This window comes from Trichosurus vulpecula, chromosome 5 (assembly GCF_011100635.1).
Source record: "Trichosurus vulpecula isolate mTriVul1 chromosome 5, mTriVul1.pri, whole genome shotgun sequence".
Lineage (NCBI taxonomy): Eukaryota > Metazoa > Chordata > Mammalia > Diprotodontia > Phalangeridae > Trichosurus > Trichosurus vulpecula.
The window spans coordinates 119,955,437-119,975,866 of record NC_050577.1 but is presented as its reverse complement, the minus strand read 5'-3'; the positions used below and the strand labels follow the sequence as shown (position 1 = coordinate 119,975,866).

General features: G+C 43.6%; 1 protein-coding gene across 1 annotated transcript in view; it reads left to right on the top strand.

Moving 5' to 3' along the window:
* The window catches only part of SND1 (staphylococcal nuclease and tudor domain containing 1), a 484,576-nt gene that overhangs the window by 442,161 nt on the left and 21,985 nt on the right, over positions 1–20,430 (top strand). The window lies entirely within an intron of this gene.

Here is a 20,430-nt window from a genome sequence, read left to right as displayed (position 1 = left end):
ACAACAAGGCCGTGGCTAGTGGCTTTTCCCAAGAAGCCAAGAAGGTGGTGATGAGTTCTCTGGCCTGGGATCCTGCTGAGCAGCCAGCACAGAATAGATGCAGCAAGTCCCGGAGGGTAATGAGCCCAGAACGCCACTAACTGGAGTGCTCAGCATGGTGTCAGTGCGGAAACGAGCTCAGGCAAATCTGTTCTCAAGGTAATCGGCGCTTTCTTAATGACTTTTTTTTCTTTAAACTGATGCTAACATCACACCCAGCCCAGAAACATAGCATCCAAGACTAGCAGGAATATGAATGCCTTTTTTCAGGCTCTATCTCCTGGTCTTTCCCATCATATCTTCAGCTCCCAACCCAGCCCCTCTAAGGGGTCTTAGCCATATTGATGACTTCATGGAAAAGAAGTAGTATCTTTACTGTCCAGCCACTTAAACACCTTTAGGCAGCCTCTAAGGACCTAGGACACAGCTTTTCCAAATGGAGATTGCATCCCAGCCACTCTTTTTCTACAGAAAGAAGCTACTAGGCCGTGTTTTAGACATTGGATTGGATAGTTACAGATTCTTGCCCAGAGTCACATTCTTTCCTCTCCTCCAAAGCTTGGACAGAATCATAGGTTTTGATACAGCACCTAGTAGGGTATTACTGGTGAGGTGACAAGTCCTAGGAAAAGAGCCTTGCCATTGATGATAATAGAACTCTTCACCTCAGCTTAGTGCCTCAGTTGCTTTTGAAAAGAGGCCAGATAGGTCGTTCTTAACATGTATATAAACTAAGGCCTTATTTTAAAAGAAGATTCTAGAAAGTATCTGTATGACTTATAAGAAACAGATGTTTTGTGTATGTCACAATGCTTTTTGTATAATGGGACCATTGTAGCCATCCACCTCTTTTTTTAACTGGAAAATTCTTCTGAGAGCCTTTCTCTCCTGGCCCTCCTATCATCAGGCTTCTCATTCTCGCTCTGTTCAAAGCTAATTGCAACTGAAGCACCAGACTTAGTCAGAAGGCATGGGTTTGAGGCCTACCTTTGTCACTAACTAGTTATGTGACCTTGGGCAAATTGCTCAACTTCCTGTTACCTCAGTTTCCTCATCTCTAATATAAGAAGTCTGGATTAACTTATCTCTGATTCCTTCCCACTCCAGTAGCCTCTGAGCCTTTCATCTGGTGAGGCTACATGCTGACTGTTAGAATATGTTGAGGCAAGGAAGAGTTTGCCTTCCAGTCAGCCTAAGGTCTGCAAGGAAAGAAATACACACTTTCCCCCCATGTTGAAAATTCACATCAGAAGCAGAAAGATTTGTCTGCTAAAAGCTGGTGGTTTTCACTTTCTATTTTTATACGTCTTTCCCCTCCCTATCTGTCTCTATGGGATAAGTTTCTTGAGGTCAAGGATTCTGTAGTATTTCATTTTGTAACCCTAGTGCCTATTACTTCATGATCGCTTGATAAGAACTTGTTGAATTGAAAAATGAAGGCCATTGTTGCTCTCTGCAAAACAATACTTCAGTGCAACTATAATTTCAGTGACTTGGGAACTCCTATCCATCAGCACAGTTCACTTCACAACCAATCTGTGCCCTCTGATGGGTGATTCTTGTCCAGGTCTTTGTATAAATCATCTACAGAAGATCCATACTCAATACGTTAGAATTCTTCCTCTGATTCCTTTAGTATCTTACCAATAGCTGTACAACACTTGGGTTATCCATCTGTTATCTCCCAGTCTTGTTACATGACCAGCCCACCTTCTTTTCTAGTTGTAAATCTCCTAGGTAAAGTCTTTTATGTTTGATTCATCATCGGTGTTGCCTGCTTATGCCCAGCATGAATGTCTCCATTGCCCTTTAGGACATGTCAGCAGCAATTGAGAATCTTTTGTGACCATGATGTATCACAATTTGTAGCCATGTAGCTTCACAAGGGGTCTATTCGTTGTTTAAAAGATGAGATTTTGGGGGGCAGCTAGGTAGCAAAGTGAGTAGAGTACTGGCCCTGGAGTCAGGAGGACCTGAGTTCAAATCCGGTCTCAGACACTTGACACACTTACTAGCTGTGTGACCTTGGGCAAGTCACTTAGCCCCAGTTGCCCTGCCTTCCTCCCTCAAAAAAAATAGGAAAAAAAAACCATGAAATTTTGTGTCAAAGAGCCACCTGGGATCATTGAAAGCACAAGGCGATTTCCCATGTGATCCAGCATGATCTCCTATGATAATAAAATCAATTATATTTGTATCATGCTTTACAAAGCATTTTCCTTACATTAACCATGTAAGGCAAAGAGTGTATTATCCCCATTTCACAGAGGCTAGGTTAGGTGACTTGTCCATAGTCGCGTCGCTAATGTCAGATCTAGGACTTAGAATCATAGTTCTAGAGCTGGAAGGGAGCTCGGGCCATCTGGGCCGACACCTTCGTTTTACAGATGAGGAAACTGAGCCCCAGAGAGCTTCAGGAAATGGTCTTCCCTCAGAGGTAGTAAATGACAATTTTGAACCAAGGTCTTAAAATTCCCTTTCCATTTCACTGCACTGCCTCTCTAAGAAGGTATATTGGAAGATACTATTAGAGAGCCTAAGGGCCATGCTTAGCCACCCTTGGGCCAGAGCCAGGCAAGGTGGCAATGAGTAGCTCTGTGCAGAAGTGTCTGTCGGTGCTTAGGTCTCTCACAGGGAAGTGCTGAGCTGGCCTTTTCACCCTCTTCCCAGGGTAGTGACTCATTTCTGCCTCTGCTTTTCACCTTTCTGAAATGAGAATCCTAATGGCCACTAGAATTGAAAAGCAGAGTAAGCCAGATTATATATGTGGAGGATGGGAGGGGACTAACTTGTTCTCTACATGAACCACACAAATACAGACATCTTATGTTAATGTTCCATCACACGTATAATGAACTTAAGAAAGGATTGTACATGAAACTATGGACTTATTATGTACAATTTGGTGGTTTTTACATATACATATATTTACATATATGTATACATTTGTAATGTTTTATTGATATTCTTATTTTTGTGTACAAGTAAAACATCTGCATTGAGTGGCTGAAAATCTGTTTCATTCTACACCTCTATTCCACCTCTGCCAAGGTGCGGGAACCATGACTTATCATCAGTCTTCTGAAGTCATAACTGAACTTCATATTGATCAGTGGTTCAAAGTTGTTTCCTTTTACATTAATGTAGTCATAACATTAATTGTTCTTCTGGTTTTGTTCACTTTATTCTGTATCAATTCATACAAGTCTTCCCAGATTTCTCTGAATCCAATCATTATTTACAACACAATAATATTCTATTTATATGCCATAATGTGTACAACCATTCCCCTGAAGATGGATAGCCACTTTATTTCTAGTTCTTTGCCACAACAAAGAGGGTTGCTATCAATATTTTTGTACATATGGAACCTCAGAATTGTTTTAATTTTGTTTCTCTTCTTATTAATGACTTGGAGCATTTTTCCATGTTTGTTTTCAGACAGTTTATATTTCTTCCTTTGAAAACTGCTTGTTCATATTGTTTGAACATTTTCCTATTGGGAAATTTTTCTCATTCTTAAATATCTGATTTAGTTCCCCATGTATATTCATATCAGACTTTTATGTGAGAAATTTGCTGCAAATATATTTCCTAGTTAACTGTTTTCCTTAAAATTCTAACCTCATTGAGTTTTATTATGCAGAAGCATCTCAATTTTATGTAATCAAAATTGTCCATTTTATCTGTTATTAATCAGTCAACAGGTAAATTTATTATACATACAACATCCACTGTGTGCTAAGCATTGTCCTAGACTCTAGAATTCAAACACAAAAACATGAAACAATCCTTGCTATCAAGTAGCTGACATTCTGTCAAGAGAAACAACATATACAAGTATATACATTATGAATTTAAAACAAGTAAGGTAAGTATAAAGTAATTAGTGACAGAGGACACTAGCAGAACAGACTTTGTGTAGGAGGTCATGTTTGATCTTTGAAGAAAAAGTGCATTCCAGACATGCAAAGACACAGAGATGGGAAATAGAGCACCATGGGGGAGAAACAGAGAGCCAGCTGGTTTGAGCCATAGGATGTATGTAGAATGAGGCTGGAAAGAATGAGTGAAGATAGGTGATGAAGGACCTTCAAAGCCAAATGTCTTATCCTAGAGCTACTGTAGTTTATTGATCATTATTATCATCATCTCTGTCCCATGTTTGATCCATTGATTTCTTCTCTATTCTTTTTGTTCCCATCCCTTGGAAGCTTTTTCACTATGCCCTACCCTTCCTTCTTCATAAAAATATAAGGAATGACACAATAAGCCTGACTCATGGTCCATCTAAAATAGTTTTCCATGCCTATATCAGTACCTGTTCTTTCTGCTATTCCCCTGTATCCAGGTGGAAAAACTATTGCTTCTTTTTTCCAAGGTTAACTCTTCCACCTATTCTTTTAGTCACACCCCTTTGCACCTAACCCAGGACCTCACCTTTCCTCTTTCTCTAATGCCTATCTGTCCTGTCCTTCTTTTCCCTCTTCCTACAGTTTTGCACTACCCTTCCCTACTTTGAAAAATGCCTTGAAGATTTCTTGTTCCACCATCTGCCTTCTATTTATCTCCTCCATCCTTTCATTATCAAACTTTTTAAAAAGTAAAATATCCATTTCCTCACCACTCACTTACTTTACGCCTGTAGCCTGACCACCACTGCAACGGTACTGGCGTATAACTCAGGCTTTGGAGGCAGGCCTATTTCTCTTAGGATTATAAATCAGAAGAACCCCATAAATGCAACAGAATCCTGAAGTTCCTTCCAACTGTGAGATTCTGTAATCCTGTTATCTCCTAATTGCTAAATCAGTTCTTTCTTCAGTGATATAACTTGAATGCAATATTTAACACTGTTGGCTACGTTTATTATATTGAAACTCTCTTACCCCTTGGTTTTGGAGACACTGCTCCATCCCAGTTCTGATTACATACCCCTCCGCCCTGCCCCAACACAAAATAAGTTCTGTAACCCAGTCCTCACACCGATGTTATTTATTTGACACTCTCCCCATCAAAGAGCTCCACATATAGCTTCAACTGCATATTGAAATGGATATATTCTACTTATTTTATGTGGATTATTCCCACCTCAAAATCTCGAGTACTGACTTCTGTCCTTTTGGACATTTCCACTTGTCTGCCTCACTGTCATCTCATGGTCAACGTGTCTAAAACCAAACTCCTTTGTGCTCTTCACTGCAAAGTGTCTTTGTTGTTTCCATCTATAATACTATAATTCATACTCCTCTGTAGCTAATCAGGCATCAAACCCTGCCATTCATCTATATTGATGTTTCTCACATCTGTTTCTTCCTTTCAGTTCTCACTACCATGACCCTAGTTCAGGTTTTACCACCTATAGTCTCCCTATCCCACCCCCAATACATCCTGCAAACTCCCACCAGATTTATACCTTTTAAAACAATGCTTTGATCCTTTCACTTTGCTCCTCATAAACCCTCAAAGATCCTCTTTCTAAATCCCTGGTATTTAAGACCAACCCAAATCTGGCCACAATTTAACTTTCCAACTGTAAAATTTATTCTTCACCCTTTACAAACTGTACTCAAAATGGTCTATTCCCTATGTTATTGTGCACACCCATATAACCTACCAGTTCTCACCTTTGGTATTAGAAATAAATATGTCAAAAATGCCACCTCTTCTTTGCTTCTACCATCTTGTAGATAGGAATATTTTTTCCGACTCCCTTGCACCTATATATTTCTTCCCCATCCTTGAAGGTCCTCCTTCTCTATGGAACTTTTCAGCACACGGTGGCCTACAGTGAGCCATCTGAAACATCTGTAGAGCTTACTGGCCTTCTCACTTGTGTCTCACTTAGCATGCACTATCTTGTAATCCTACAATCTCCTAATTGCTAAATCAGTTCTTTCTTCAGTGGCATAACTTTCCTTTCATGTACCTGTCTAAAGTATAAGTTCCTTGACCGTAGTAACCACGTGCTTGCTTCTTCGATATCTCCCATGGTGCCTAACACAAGGCTTTGCACATAGTGGACATTCAAGAAATACTTGTTAATTTTAGTGAATGAACGAAAAAGCAGCAAGCTAGGGAGATGTACGGGAAAGAAAGATGTTCCCTGCTCTTGTGGAACCCACATGCTCTGTCATAAGTCTCCCTCTCCATACCTTCTGGACTGACTTCGTCTTCACTTCCTGAATACCGTAATGCTTTCTTCCTGCCCAGTCCAGGAGCCAGTTCAGTTCAACAGACATTTATTAAGCATTTGCTGTGTGTAATACACTGGGGATACAAAGACAGGAATAAAAGTGTATTCTGCTTGAGGAGATAAAACTTGTATATAGGTAAGTTGATGTAAAATCATTTGAAGAGGGGGAAAGGGCTTTAGCTAAGAAGTTAACCTTTAAAGGAAGCTAGAGGTAGAAGTAAAGAGATACTTGTGCAGAAACACAGAGATGGGAGAAGGCTGTTGAGTTCAAGGAATGAATAATAAGCTGGTTTGGTTGAAATGTAAAGTGCATGCAGGAGAGTCATATGAAATAAGTCTGGAAAGGAAGGCGGGAGCCAGGTTATAGTGGATTTTAATGCCAGTCTCAGGAGTCTGTGTTTCGATATAAAGGCAATAGGCAGCCTACTGAATATTTTGTAGAGGAGAAGGATGACAGCTATGTGGAAAGGTGTATTGGAGAGAAGAGAAATTGGAAGCAGGGAGATCAATTAGAAGTCTATTACTATAGTCCAGGTTAAGAGAGTAATGAACCTAAACTACAGATGAGTGGAGAGAGAAGTATAGATGCCAAAGACAGAGAGGTAGAACTGGTGGGACTTAGCAATTCAGTGCATATTTGAGTTGAGGGAGAGAAAAGAGATGACTTCAAGGTTGCGAAAATGGTTAAGTGGAAGGATGGTGGTGGCCTAAAAAAATATAGTTATCTGGCCCACACCTCTCCCAGCTAAGCCCCCCCTACAGTCCCATCTCACTTAAGTGCCTTTATTATCCCACCTTTTCTGTTCTTTATTTGGCTGTAGGGCTACTTTTGATAAGGGAAGCTTCTTATTGCTGTAAACCAAGTGACTACATAGCCTTCGAAGTATGCTTCCCACGAGGACAGAGTTGATCCAGAAAACATGTAGCACTCCAGCAATGCTAGGATACCCTTCCACCATCAGTCATTCGTCAACACTAACTGCACATCAATCTTCTAGATAACAGCCTGTTTTCAAATCCCATCTCAGGCACATACAAGCCCTGTGACCCTAGGCAAGTCACTTAACCTATGTGGGTTTCAGTTTCTTCATCTGTAAAATAAAGGGATAAGATTAGATGACCTCTGAGGTCCCTTCCAGCTCTGAATCAATTATCCTGTGACCCATACGTAACAAGAAATAAGAGATTTAAGGGGAGATAGAAGGTAACCCTGCCAGAGCATAATCTCTTCTTGTTTTAATAAGGGAGAAAAAAGAAATGGGGAAACTCTGTCCCTTCTCCTTCTCTCCCTGCCCTCTTCTCTACCATCTCAGACTAACTTTTTAATTTAGCTTTGGTCTCCTCATCACCTCTACACAGCATTTCAGAAAGAGTAAATGCTTGTCTGTACCTCAGAAAACATTTTTTAAAAATATTGCCTACATGGTATTTACACTGAGTGCAGGGGTGGCAGTGGGTGACTAAAAGCTTTTTGCAGAGCCATGGCAGGAAACCAGCCACCAGCCAACTTTGCATTGCGTTGACGGTCTATATCAGCAGCACAGGAGCTTAAACCCCTTTGGAGGAAGAGTGGACAAGGGCAGCTCGAGCTGTTCAAGGAGCTTGGCCAAACCAAAGTGTTTGCCCCCCTCAGCTTGGAAGAGACTCTTTGCATCTCCCCCTTCAGTCCACTTTTGGCTTCAGAGATAACCCAGTCAGAGTCTCATCTCCTTTCTTCTGCTTTAGAACAGTACCATCTGCCTGAGGGTAGCACCCCATCTGAGGCAGGTGTCATGGTCCTCAGTTCTGCTTACAGCAAGAAAGTAATCAAATAGAGCAGGGCTAACGAAGGCATTGTGGCCCCTTTGGAGGTAGTACAAAGCAGCTACTCCCTAAAGGAAAGCAAGGTCGAGTTAGCCCAAGATCAGGGGCCCCCCAGCAACTCTGGGGACCTTGTTAAGCTGAGTTCTTTGGGACATTTGGTTGGAATAGGGAGCATTGAAATAATTGAGATTAATGGAACCCTGGTTCCTGTTGGCAGGATGGGCAGAGAACAAAATTAATTTAACTGCTGACCCATCCCATAAACCATCCCTTACTTACCCCCACCCCTTTCACCTTGTCTCCTACCTCAATTTTTTCATACTATTTTATCTCAAAACTTTTAAGGTCTGGTTATAAGGCCACAGAGCATTAAAGATGTTTAGAGTCCAGGGCAGGAGGTGGACTGGGGGAGGGGGGAGGGACAGGATGGGGAGACAGTGCTTGGAATGTTAGGTGGGAGAAAGAGAAGAATAACCCTCTCCTGGTGAAATGCTTATGGTCTTCAGCGCTACCCAGTTCCACTCTGGGCTCATTCAAGGAGGGACTTAGGAGAGGTTGAGAAGCTGAGTAAAAACTCACTCCTCATTAGTCTATACAAGTCTTCTCAGCTTTCTCTGATTCCGTCCCATCTGTCATCTCTTACTGCACAATAATACTCTAATGTAATCATATACTATAGTCTGTTCATCTACTCCCTAATCATTGGGCACCCTGTTAATTTCTTTGCTATAACCAAAAAAAGCAGGGGGGCCGGGAGGATGTTCAGCTTTTCAATCCTGGCTGACTCCTTGTGACCCCATTTGGGGTTTTCTTGGCAAAGATACTGGAGTGGTTTGCCATTTCTTTCTCCAGCTCATTTTATAGATGTGGAAACTGAGGCAAACAGGGTTAAGTGGCCCACCCAGAGTCACACAGCTAGTAAGTGGCTGAGGCCAGATTTGAACTGAGGGAGATGACTCTTCCTGATTCCAAGCCCAGCACTCTAATCCACTGTGCCATCTTAGCTCAGAAACAGAGACAGAGAGAGAGAGACTTTTCTTCTTTGAAGAAGGTAATGGTACCATTGGGTTCAGGGGTGTAGATGGTACAGTGACTTTTTGGGCATAGTTCCAGGTTGCTTTCTGGCGATGTTTACAGCTCATCAACAATGCGTTAGTGTGCCATTTTCTCCACAGCTCCCCTCCAACAATTGTCATTTTCTTTTTTGTCATCTTTCCCAACCTGATGGGTACAAAGTAGAAACCAAGTTGCTTTAATTTGCATTTCTCTAATTATTGGTAATTTGTAGAATTGTTTCATATGATTTTCAGCTAATGTCTTGGACTCCTTGTTTTTACCCTTCTACTATTTACCCATTGGGAAATGGCTCTTATTCTTATAAATTTTAATCCATCCTATATATTTCTTAAGATATGATCTTCCTGCAGAGATTTTTTTCCCAGCTGTTTGTTTTCTAATTTCAACTGTGTTGGTTTTGTTTGTACAAAACGTTTTTATTTTACATAATCAGAATTGTTCATTTTATCTCCTGTGATCATCTTTCCTTTGTTTCATCGAGAACTTTTAACACAATCAATAGTTAACAAAGCATTTTCTACCTTGTTTCTCTAATTTGCTTATAATGCAACCTTTTATATCTAAACCACATATCCATTTGGCGATGATCTGTAGATGGTATGATGTGGTGATCTGTAGATCACTTGTGCCAAACGACTTTCCCAGAAGCTTTTAGCAAATAATGACTCTACCCCAGGAGTTGGGGGGTTTGGTGCCTAAACATTGCAATGGCTAGCTTTTCATTAAATCTGCACAGGCCATGAGCTCTCAAGAATCCTATTTAATCTTTCAGTAATAAGGTAGATTTGAAGGGGCTCTCATAATCCATAGTTCAAAGAGGCTCATTGTGAATAAATCTTTTCTTACTGTATTTTGCTTAGTATTGCAAAAGTTCAGAACACTTCCCATGTTTTTTTTTTAATTCTCCCAGTTTTTTTCCCACCCTCCTCTGGGGCAACAGATGGTTCCATGTGAGTTTGTTAGGGCCAGGAGAAAAGAACAGGTTATTTCCTGACACCTCCTTCCCAGAATAAAGGCTAGGGAAGGTTTTCAGTGACTAGAAGTCAGCAGAATCATTGCAAGGAGATAGGGTCTGTAGGCTCAGACAGTGCCACCATGAGCAGTAGCAATTCGGACCATAAGGGAGTCATCTCTTGGGGAAACGATCCTTCTCCAACGTAGCAAGAAGATAATACCTCTTCCCCCAAGCTGGGTGTGGGAGGAAGGAAAGAGAGAGCCCTGAGGTGCTGAACTTTTTTTTTTTTAAATCAATGGCTGTAACTGCAAGCTTATCAGATTTTCAGATCACAAGGATGGGAGGGATGAAGTAGTTGGTACCCCAGTAGATCTAGGCAGGCTAAAATGATGGGCTGGATCCAATTAGATGATATTTACAAGGAACAGATGTACAGTCCTACACTTATATTCAAAACCAAATTTACAAGAATGTGGTTCAAGGTGTATTTGGGGAAACACTGTGCCATACCAGTCAAAAAAGCTTAACGTGATCTTATCTTTAGCTGCATTAAAGGGGAGTTGGTAACCCCGAGAGAGAGGCGATAGTTCTTCTGAAACCTACCCTGGCCTAACCACATCCATGGAATGGTGTTCATCTCCAGATTCCCCTTGAGTGAGCACAGGTCTACCACCTGGGTCTCCAGTGCCTTGCCTGAACTATACCAGCCAGATGGTGAGTCATGGTAGAAGAGGGAGGATGAGGTAAAGCAGAAAGGAATTAAGACCACCTGAAATAGAGACTGGCACCCCTAATGCTGTCCCTGCTTAATAGCATTCACTTGTCTAGGAACCACATAGCTAGAAGAAATAGAGGAATAGGCTCAGGGGCATACTGTACTCTGCTGCTCTCACTTGTACCTGGAGAAAAAGGAAATTGCATTCCCATTCTAAACATATTCAGAGCTGGCAAAGGCAGCAAAGCCAACTGTGAGTCTGCCCCCTGTGTTCACCATGTTGGTGAGGGAGCCTGCCTCTCAGTACCTCTGAGTCATCACTGCTGGCTGCACTAACCAAAGGCAGTTTCTCCCGTGTGTCTCCAAGCTAGGTCAGCTGTGGAAGAGGCAGCCACAGGGATACTCTCACCCTAGAGAGTTGCCTGGCAGGGCCCACCTCAGCTCAACATGAAGCTGGTTCCTCCCAAGAGACAGCTTCCTGTCTCAGCAGCTCTACAGTTGATTCCCCTCCTGATGGGCTAGGGAGCCTGACTGCCTACCTCAAAGCAGCTTTTTCCAGGAGGGTCTGGGACAAAGGAGTCCAGGAATCTGTGTCAATGAAAAGCACACTGAACAGGAACACTAAAGTTTAGATCTCTCCTCTGAAAGTATTGGAACAGGCCCTTGGATCAGCTTTTGGGATTGGGTGCCTACAAAGGAAGGATTCATATTTGATTTGCCTGGTTGGCAGTTCATTTTTTTTTTTCTGAACCCAGGACACAGCCTTGTCGATCCCATCAACGCTTCACTCTGAGACAAGCTATATATTGATCTCTCATGAAGCAAAAAAAGAGTGAGTTATCTTCCCCTTCCCACTTAGGCCTAGAACTAGACAGGAGCCAGGATTATTTCAGCTGTATCTGGGAGATCTCAGCCATGCTTCCTAGTCTTAGCCATGGATAGAAGGAACACCATCTGGAGGCCACCTGACCTGGATGAGAGCAGTTTTTATTCTTCTTCTTGGCCAAAAACAACTTTGCACAGCTAGAGGACTTTTGGGAGCTGCTAAAGCCCATAAGTATGCTCAGCATACAGATAGAGCCCACCAACCTACTTCAGGCTAAAGAGACTTCAAAGGGAGATAGGGTCCCCTAAGCCAAACCTGGGATAGAAAGGGTTAAGACTCATTACTGGCCTCCAGCCTTGGGTTTTCCTAGGAAGATGAACAGTCTGCTTTCCTTATTGTCTGCACCAAAGGAACAGATTGCGTCAGTTTGTAAACTGTGTTACCGCTTGCAAAGGCCTGGAGTCAGCAGGTTTTCATTTCCCGGCAGATGAGGACGCTGCTGATCGGCTTGGCTGCTACATCTCTGCCTCAGGCAGGACCCAGGAGCCTCCCCATCATCCTACTCTTCATTCTACACGTGGGGAAAAGGCACTCAAGTAAAAAGAGCATCAGTCTTCCTGCAGAGAGACCCCACTTACCTTGGATCCAGAAGCTCAGGCCCCCTCTTAGCACTGTGCCAATCCATGCTTCGCTGCCAAGCATTCCCGGGGTTTGGCTTATGCCAGAGTTTGGATGTCAGGAAAGTGGTTGTGTGCAAAGGCAGCTAGCTATATGCGTTGGACTTCAAGGAGTCAGATGCCTTGGTAGTGGTGAGGAATTTGGACAGAGGTTCCTCATCAGGAGCCGCAAGGACTCTGCTGCCTGCTTTCTCATTGGGAATATGGACTGTCCCATCCTTACCTCCCCACCCCCTCCCCAAGTTTTTCAGACCTGGCCACTTCCCACTTAAGTCCCAAGAAGCATTTCATAGGAGCTCTCTTGCTACCAGGGTTGTTCCATTATCTCCTCAAAGTACTTAGATGAGGTGGGATGAGCAGGACTATGCTGCTACTCTTTAATGTCATCACTGGCCAGGTTTATGGCTCATCTTATGGCCATATGCTGCAGTCATCATACAGTGTTAAGTCCAGCAAAACACCCAGCAAGACACCTTAGCGTGCTCTCTTGAGTCGAGTGAGGTCCCTCCAGCCCAGCTCTACTATAGGGTGGTCCCTTTGCATACCTGGCTGGCCACCTGAAAGAGATGCAAGATCTCTCTCTTTCCCCATCCCTGCTCTTTCCTCATTCCTGCCTTCTGTCTCTGTGCTTTGTCGTTCCACCACTTCTCTCCCAGTGGCTCACCAATGCTCTGATCAAGCATAGGGCCTTTGAGCAAAGCAAACTCCACTGACTTCTCTCCCCCAAACAGCAATTCAGTTCAACAAATATTTTTTTCATTACTGCTGTTCACAAGAGAGAAAATAAAAGGAGTGTATTTTCTGTCTTCAAGGAGCTAACAGTCTAAAGGGGAGATGAAATATAAATAACTTCAACACAGATTAGTACGTAGTAAGTACTCAAGAGGGGTGCAAAACACCATGAGAGTTTTGAGAGAAAAGATACTCTCTAACTGGGTGGACCAGGTAAAATATAGCATTTGAGATGGATCTTCAAGGAGTAGAATTTCAATACACATCCCTCTTGGGGAATGATGTGAGCAAAAGCAAGCAACCTGTATGGAGCACAGAATGTTGAAATAGTTGTGTGAGGACTGAGAAAGTAGTTTGATACCATGACGTGGAGAGCCATGAATGCCAGGCTAGGGAGTTTGAACTTTTGGGGGGCAGTACATACTTGGTTTTTTCCTTCTTCTTCCTACTCTGGGTACCCCTCCGCAGCTTCTTACTCATATTAGTGCCCATGTCACACACGTACCCTTTTGCCCCAGCCCTCATCATTGTCTTTGTCTCCCTGTCTACATCTCTCTTCCACCCCGTGTGCTAGAGAATAATGAATAATTGGAATAATAATAATAGCTGGCATTTATGTAGTGCTTTAAGACTTATAAAGTGCTTTACAAATATCACCTCATTGTAGCCTGCAGCAGGTGTAGCCTCGAGAGTATGTAGAGTTGACTCAACCCCTGACACTGGTAGGAAATTCCACCTCCCCAGACCTTAGACTTGGTTGTTGTCCCCAGAATGTTCATTGAGCCCATGTGTCTCAGCTCTACATGGAGAGCACTGTTAACCTTCTCCAGCTTTCCTTGAAGTCGCGCCATGATGGAGGTGTCCTGTGTATCTTGTCCTTTTCCTATAACCCTCGCAGGCCCTTAAGGATAATGAAGAATCCCTGTCAGCTGTTTTCCAGGGATCCTGAAGCTGTCACTGGGTAATTTCCTAAGATGCCTCAGGCATTTTGCATAGCCCAAATAGCTCCTGCTGCATGAGTGGGAGAGGTTACTTCTGTCTTCCTGGCAGAAGAAGGGAAAGAGGATAGGGTGCATGTGTGTGCATGCCCTGATGGCTTTTCCACCAGACAGTATCCTGGTATAGTATATAGCACATAGACCTCTGTTCTCTGACCCCCATCCTTACCCTTTTGTAGTTTCCAGATCAATTTGCCTTTAGTATCCGTGACATTCTTACTTTCTGGACTTTTAGTGTGGCTGCTTTCAGTCAATGGTTTTTCTCAGCAGAGGCTGCAGGAGACGCAGTCACAATATTTACACTTTATCTATATTGCTGTGCATGCTTCATGTCCTGCCATAGGGCAAGGTGACTCCCCTCTCTCCAGCACTCATTTCAGTACCTGTTCCCTAGAGGTTTAGGGATGATGGGCCAAGAAGTGTAGGCTATGGCAGTAGACAGCTTTGCAAAGGAGCAGAGATTTCAGGGCTCTTGTTCTCCCCCTAACTATTCCTTGCTACCAAGATGGACATAGCCCCTGATATTGTTCCTTATTTCTTAGATTAAAAAACTAACTCTATCCATACTTCCTATAAAGGGAGAAAAGTGTACTAGTCTGAGGGAAATAGATATGTGGGGAGGGGCACATGTGTTTGTGGATGACTGTGCTTAGAATTTGTTACTGAGAAGGAATGTTATAGAGAATGACATTGAGAGTCCTATTACTATTAGGTCTTCTCTAGCACCAGCCAGCACAAGAATGAGTGCCCCTGAGGCCTCTTCCCCTCTGTGACAAAGATCAGAGTAAGACAGCCTCACTCAGTGGACACGGAGGTGTATGCCATGCCCAGATGCAAGGAGCTCTTCCTCAGTAATTAGAAGAAACCCAAATTAACAGCCTGTGCCGTTTGTATTAATTTGGTAAATAAGCCAGAACAATTTCATTAGTGGCACATTAATGTGCTTGGGAGCAGGAGGACGTGTCCTACTGTGAGGCAGCAGAGTCTGCACATTGTCACCTCCAGGAGAGCATCTGAGGTCAGGGTCAAAGGGAGGCTCAGCTCAATGCCTCTGAGCCCAGCCCCTTTGCCCTTTCTGTATGATCAAGAGGTGGATCCCAACCACAATAATGAGGGTAGAGCCCGTGGTATGGAGAGTAATATGTCCGTGAGGGGCTCATCCTGTTGTTCCTTCTTTAAGGACTTAGCAATACAAAATACTCTGGGCTCAGACTTGCTGACTCAGTAGATTGAATTGGTTTTCATGGGGAATCAAAGAGTTAGGGTTCCCCAAAGAGTTTCGAATTCAGAGAAAGGGAGACTTGAGAAATAGCTAGAAGGTGGATCCCATAGCTTACAAAAGCCCTATTCAGACTCTTCTCTGCACCAGCAGGGAAGTGTAACAGAGTGGATCTAGCTGGTTTGGGCGCTGTCCCACAGGCAGCTGGATTCAAGAGACAACAAGGAGCATGAGACCAGGCTGATTAACCAATAGGTAGCCTTAAACAGATACTGACTCCTTACCACGGATCATTCTTCTAAGAGTCGAGAAGAATGCAGAAAACTATGATGAGATCCAACTCCTGGCACCCATCAGATGTTTGTAAGGTCTACCTGTGCTCCATCAAACTAGGGGGAGAGGGAGGAGCACAGTAAGTAAACCTGGCAGTATCCTGTCTTTAGTTACACTGATTGAGCTTCCTTTAGGTGTCTCGACTGCCTGCTTCTAGTGTAACCAGAGATTCACTTGTCATTTCCCTTGGCATAAAGCCTCCTATTTGCCTTCCCATCAGAGTAACTCAGAAGATTCACATCCTTATCCTAGAGTGTACAATGTATATATCTGTTCATCCCGGCCTCTGTACGAATGGGAAGCTATGTGCCCCCAGGGAGATGAGGCAGGGGAAGGAGGTGATGGGGTAGAGCCACCATCTGTCTTATGTTGAAGCTGCTTGCAGCCTCCTGGTCATATTAGCCCACATATTCTCTCTCTCTCTCTCTCTCTCTCTCTCTCTCTCTCTCTCTCTCTCTCTCTCTCTCTCTCTTCCCCCCTCTGTCTCCCTCCCTCCCCCTCTCCCTGTCTCCCCTCCCCCCCTTCTCTCCATCTCTGGGTCTCTGCCTCTGTCTGCTGTCTATCTCACACTCTGCCCCTGCCTCTCCCCCCTGCCCCCTCCCCCTCTCTCCCTTTCATGCATGTGTTGCTCATTCTCAGGCCATCTGGCTACCTATGGGAATCACACATACCCTTATCTGACACCAGAAAGAGAAACAGCCCTGTCACATGCCATGTATATAGTTTCTAAAGGAGACCACCATCTCCATAGTTCATTCATCCTACTCCTCCTGATCCTCTCCTTCTGAGCTAATAGCAATCCAGGGGTCATATATGCTGTGGGCCAGAGCAAGAAGAATGTTCTTTGATATACTGGGGTTTGCCCTATTCACCTGATAGACCCCAGATTTTTCCACAGCTTTCCCTAAAAGACCAAAGAGTCCTCAATTCCATTAAACAATATTTTTGAATCCTACTTAAGCCACTTACTAGACGTGTGATGTGACCCAGGACAAATTGGGTAACCTCTTTTAACATCAGTTTTCTTACCTGTAAAATGTCAGTGATAATTGCACCTATCTCAGCAGGGTGAGATCATATAAAATATGTGAAGATCATATAAAATAAGGCATATAAAGTGCCTTGCAAACCTTAAATCACTATTTAAATGTCAACTACTCTGTGCAAAATACCGGGTAGGGTCCTACTGAGGCTGTAAAGATGGCTATGATTTAGTCCACTCCTGCAGAGAGCTTATAATCTATAAGGAAAGATAAGCAAAGCACACAGATAAGAGTACTGGGCAGAATGGCGATACGTGCCATAAGAGAGAGATGAAGTACCTTAAAGGTTCAGAAAAGGGAGAAATCCTTCCTTTTAGGATATCAAAGAAGGCTTTATGAAGGAAATAACATTTGAGCAGGGGTTTAAAAATTGAGTAGCATTTCAGCAGGCTGAGATACAGGGCAAAGACATTCTAGGGGGAGACAGGGTATGGAAATGGGGAAAAAAATGAAAAGCATATTCAGAGGAAATCAGGGAGTCCAGTCTGGCTGGTGGAACAAAGGGTATATGTTGGAAAGTAATGAGAAATAAGGCTAAGAAAAAAGGTTGGGGTGTGCTGTGGAACACCTTGCTTGCTAAACTAGAGAATATGAACTTTCTTTATTAAGCAAGCCCTGTATAGACAGTAATGGCTTTTGAGCAAGAAAGTGGTGTGATAAGAGCCCCAGGACCATGAATCAGGCATCACACCATATCCATGGAGGGTGAATTTTGTCCCAAAAGGGCAACTTCAAAGCTGAGGGGCGGCGGTATACAGAAAAAGATGCTCCGACCCCACAGGCCCCACATTGCCCCACACTGCCAAAGGCCAGAAGCCCAGGAAAGCAGGACCACCAGTAGCACCTAATCCTTTCACTAAGCTCAGCTCTGGCTTCCCTTGGGGTCTGTGGTTTGATTGAGAAAACCACAGCGGTAGAAGCAGTAATAAAAAAGGGAAATAGTAGAGCCTCTAGGTGACAGCTTTATATCCTCCTACAACCTGCTCCACAGCCCAGCGCCAGAGCTTTTTCCTTGAGTGGCTAGCTGGGCCCAGGGACTTGTCAGGCACAAGTTAGCATATTGACTGCAGGCAGGAAAAGGCTGGTTTAGTGCCATGGTCAGCCCTATCTATTAAGAAAGAACTGGGCTGCTCCTGAAGGCCATTGGTCCTTTCATGAGGCTTGCTGGTTCTGAGAACCAGGCACTCTGGGTCTTGCCTCAGAAGAGAATGGTGTAAATTTGAAGTTGGTGACAGTGGACAGAAACTGCCTGGTGGGTTTTTCATTAGATGCAATGGGATTATGTCCAGCTTTTTCCCTGTACAGCTTTGTCTTTCAGCACTGGTCTTTAACAGTCTAGATCAGGGGTTCTTAACCAAAGGTTTAGAAAAAGTGCTAATCAGTGAATAGAACAGTAGATTTCAGGGGATCCATGAACTTAGAGAAGAAAAAAGTGTATCTTTGTTTTCACTAACCTTTGGTTTTCTTTGTAATCCTATATGTTGTATTTTTATTTAAAGACATTATTCTGAAAAGGAATCCATAGGCTTCACCAAACTGCTGAAAGGGATCCATGATACAAAAATGGCTAAGAGCATTAGTGCCCAAGGGGATCACAGAGGATGCCTAGCCATCTTAGCCTAGTCCTCCTCACATGCCTCAGAGCTGCTACCACTGCTGTTCCCAGCCATATACCTACACTGTGCCAGGGTGCTTGTGCCAGAGATGGAGCAGTAGTCCACAGTTTTCTTGGGAAAGGCCCAGGAAGGAGGCAGAGAGCCCTTCTTCCTCTTACTTCATCAGAATTCCACGTGGAGAGGAACTGTTGGGGGGAAGGGAGGGGAGTGTTATCCACATGACTGACAAAGCCTAGCAGTGAAGAGACAATCTCCATTTTTCCTATTTCTCCCATCTCATGCTTTCCCACCATCATCTTGAAATCAGAGCCATTCAAATGGCAAATCTCTTCAATCTTGAACTGAAGATTAGATGAAAAGGTTAAATCCTGCTTTCTAGCATTAAGGAAGGCACCATAAGGAGACTCAGGAGTGCAACATCCCTGTCTCTGATCCTCTGCTGAACTCTACCACCATTTAGGGGCTAATCCTTTTGTCCCAGGGCACTGTCCCATCTTTATTCACCCTAACGTTGACTGGCACTTTCTGGGCCACAGCGTGGTAACAGGAGGCATTGGGGCCTTCTTCCTATAAACTTTAGTTGGCATAGCAGCTCGTGATCTGAGCACCTGTTTTTATTGGTTTGGCTGCTTTCTGAGCAGCAATTCTTTTGTCCTGAGTCCCCTTCTCTTCCTACCCTCCCCAACTGCCTCCAATATGGATTCCTCTTGTGAGTTCATTGCCAGTAGAAAAGAGAGAAAATGCCTATCTAATAGCCAGAAGTCTGTTCTTTTCTCTTATTCCATGAGGCTTTGTTGGAGCCAGGTAGTCCTAGCATAGTGTGATCCATTCAGGGTCCTGGCAGGACTCACTTCTCATTACACAGCCTCAGACAAGACACAGGAAATAGGGAGCTGGAGCTGTAGAGGTACCGGCCATAGTCCACTTGAGGACAACAGTCCTGATTGGCCACCTGTTGCAAGAGGAGTGGGGAGTATATTTGGAGAGGAAGAGGTTAATACTGAACCAAAAAAAGCTAGCATTTCTCAAACTAAAAAGTCAAGAGGCAAAAAGCCATAGGATAAGAGCTAGTCAGTCAATGAGCATTTATTAAGCACCTGCTGTATGCCAGTCACTGTCCTAAGTCCTGATGATACAAAGACAAGCAAATGATAGTCCCTACCCCCAAAGAGCTCACAACCTAATAAAAGACTCCCCCCCCCCCACTCCCAATTATATGTACTTGTACTATATTCCTGGTTTTGGCATTACTCCAATAATACTGATATTTAAAGGGTTAACCATAACTATGTATAGAATGTAGGGGTGAGAGTCTGGCTGCCATCTGGTCAGTGGAACACACATTAAAGCTGATACCTGTTTCATCTACTGCTCTCTCCCCTTGACCCTTGGTAGGCATCAAGGATAGGGCTCTTCCCTCTCAGGCAGAGAATGATCATCTACCTATGCTACCCTTCCTCTCTCAAAGAGCTTCCCAAAATCCTGGTGGAATCTGGATTTGCCCCATGACCCAGGCTGCTGCCACTGCTGGCTCTATCCCAGGCACCAGTGAATTCTCAGGTATTTAGACATTCATTTTATTGTTTAATCGAGCTTGAAGCCATTTAAATTAATACCAGTTTTTACACTTGGCAGCAAAGGCTTTTACGACCCCCTTTAGTGGAGTGAGAAGGGAGGTGATAGGAGAGTCAGGAGAGAAATACAAGCCAAGCTAGGCTCTTGAATTAGAGAGTGAGAGCCCTGCAAAGATGGGGAGTAGTCACTGTGGGGAAGAGGCCTAGATTTAAGGCCTTTTCCCTAGATAGACCATTGGAGCTAGGACTCTCCTGTTTAGTGTTACCCCTCACTATACCTCCTTGGGTTCCAAATGGATGAAGCTATTTCTAGAGTAAGAGAAAAAAGCCATTGAACTCCGTAGGAGGCCCAGAGGAGTTATTCATGCCTGACCTTTAGCCATACCAGCATAAAGGCCTTGTCTGGGCCCATGACCTAGGAAAATGGTTACATTATCAGGGAGCCTGCCATTGCCCACACCAAGGTATCATGCCATCTATGAGTGCAATGCATAGGATTATAAGATTTTTATTTGTAAAGGACCCTAAAGATCATCTAGTCCCCCTCAGCCATGTCTGTCTTCTTCTCCCTATCCCTGTCTGGCATTCAACCACTTTAATTACCTTCATTAAAAATTCATTCATTCA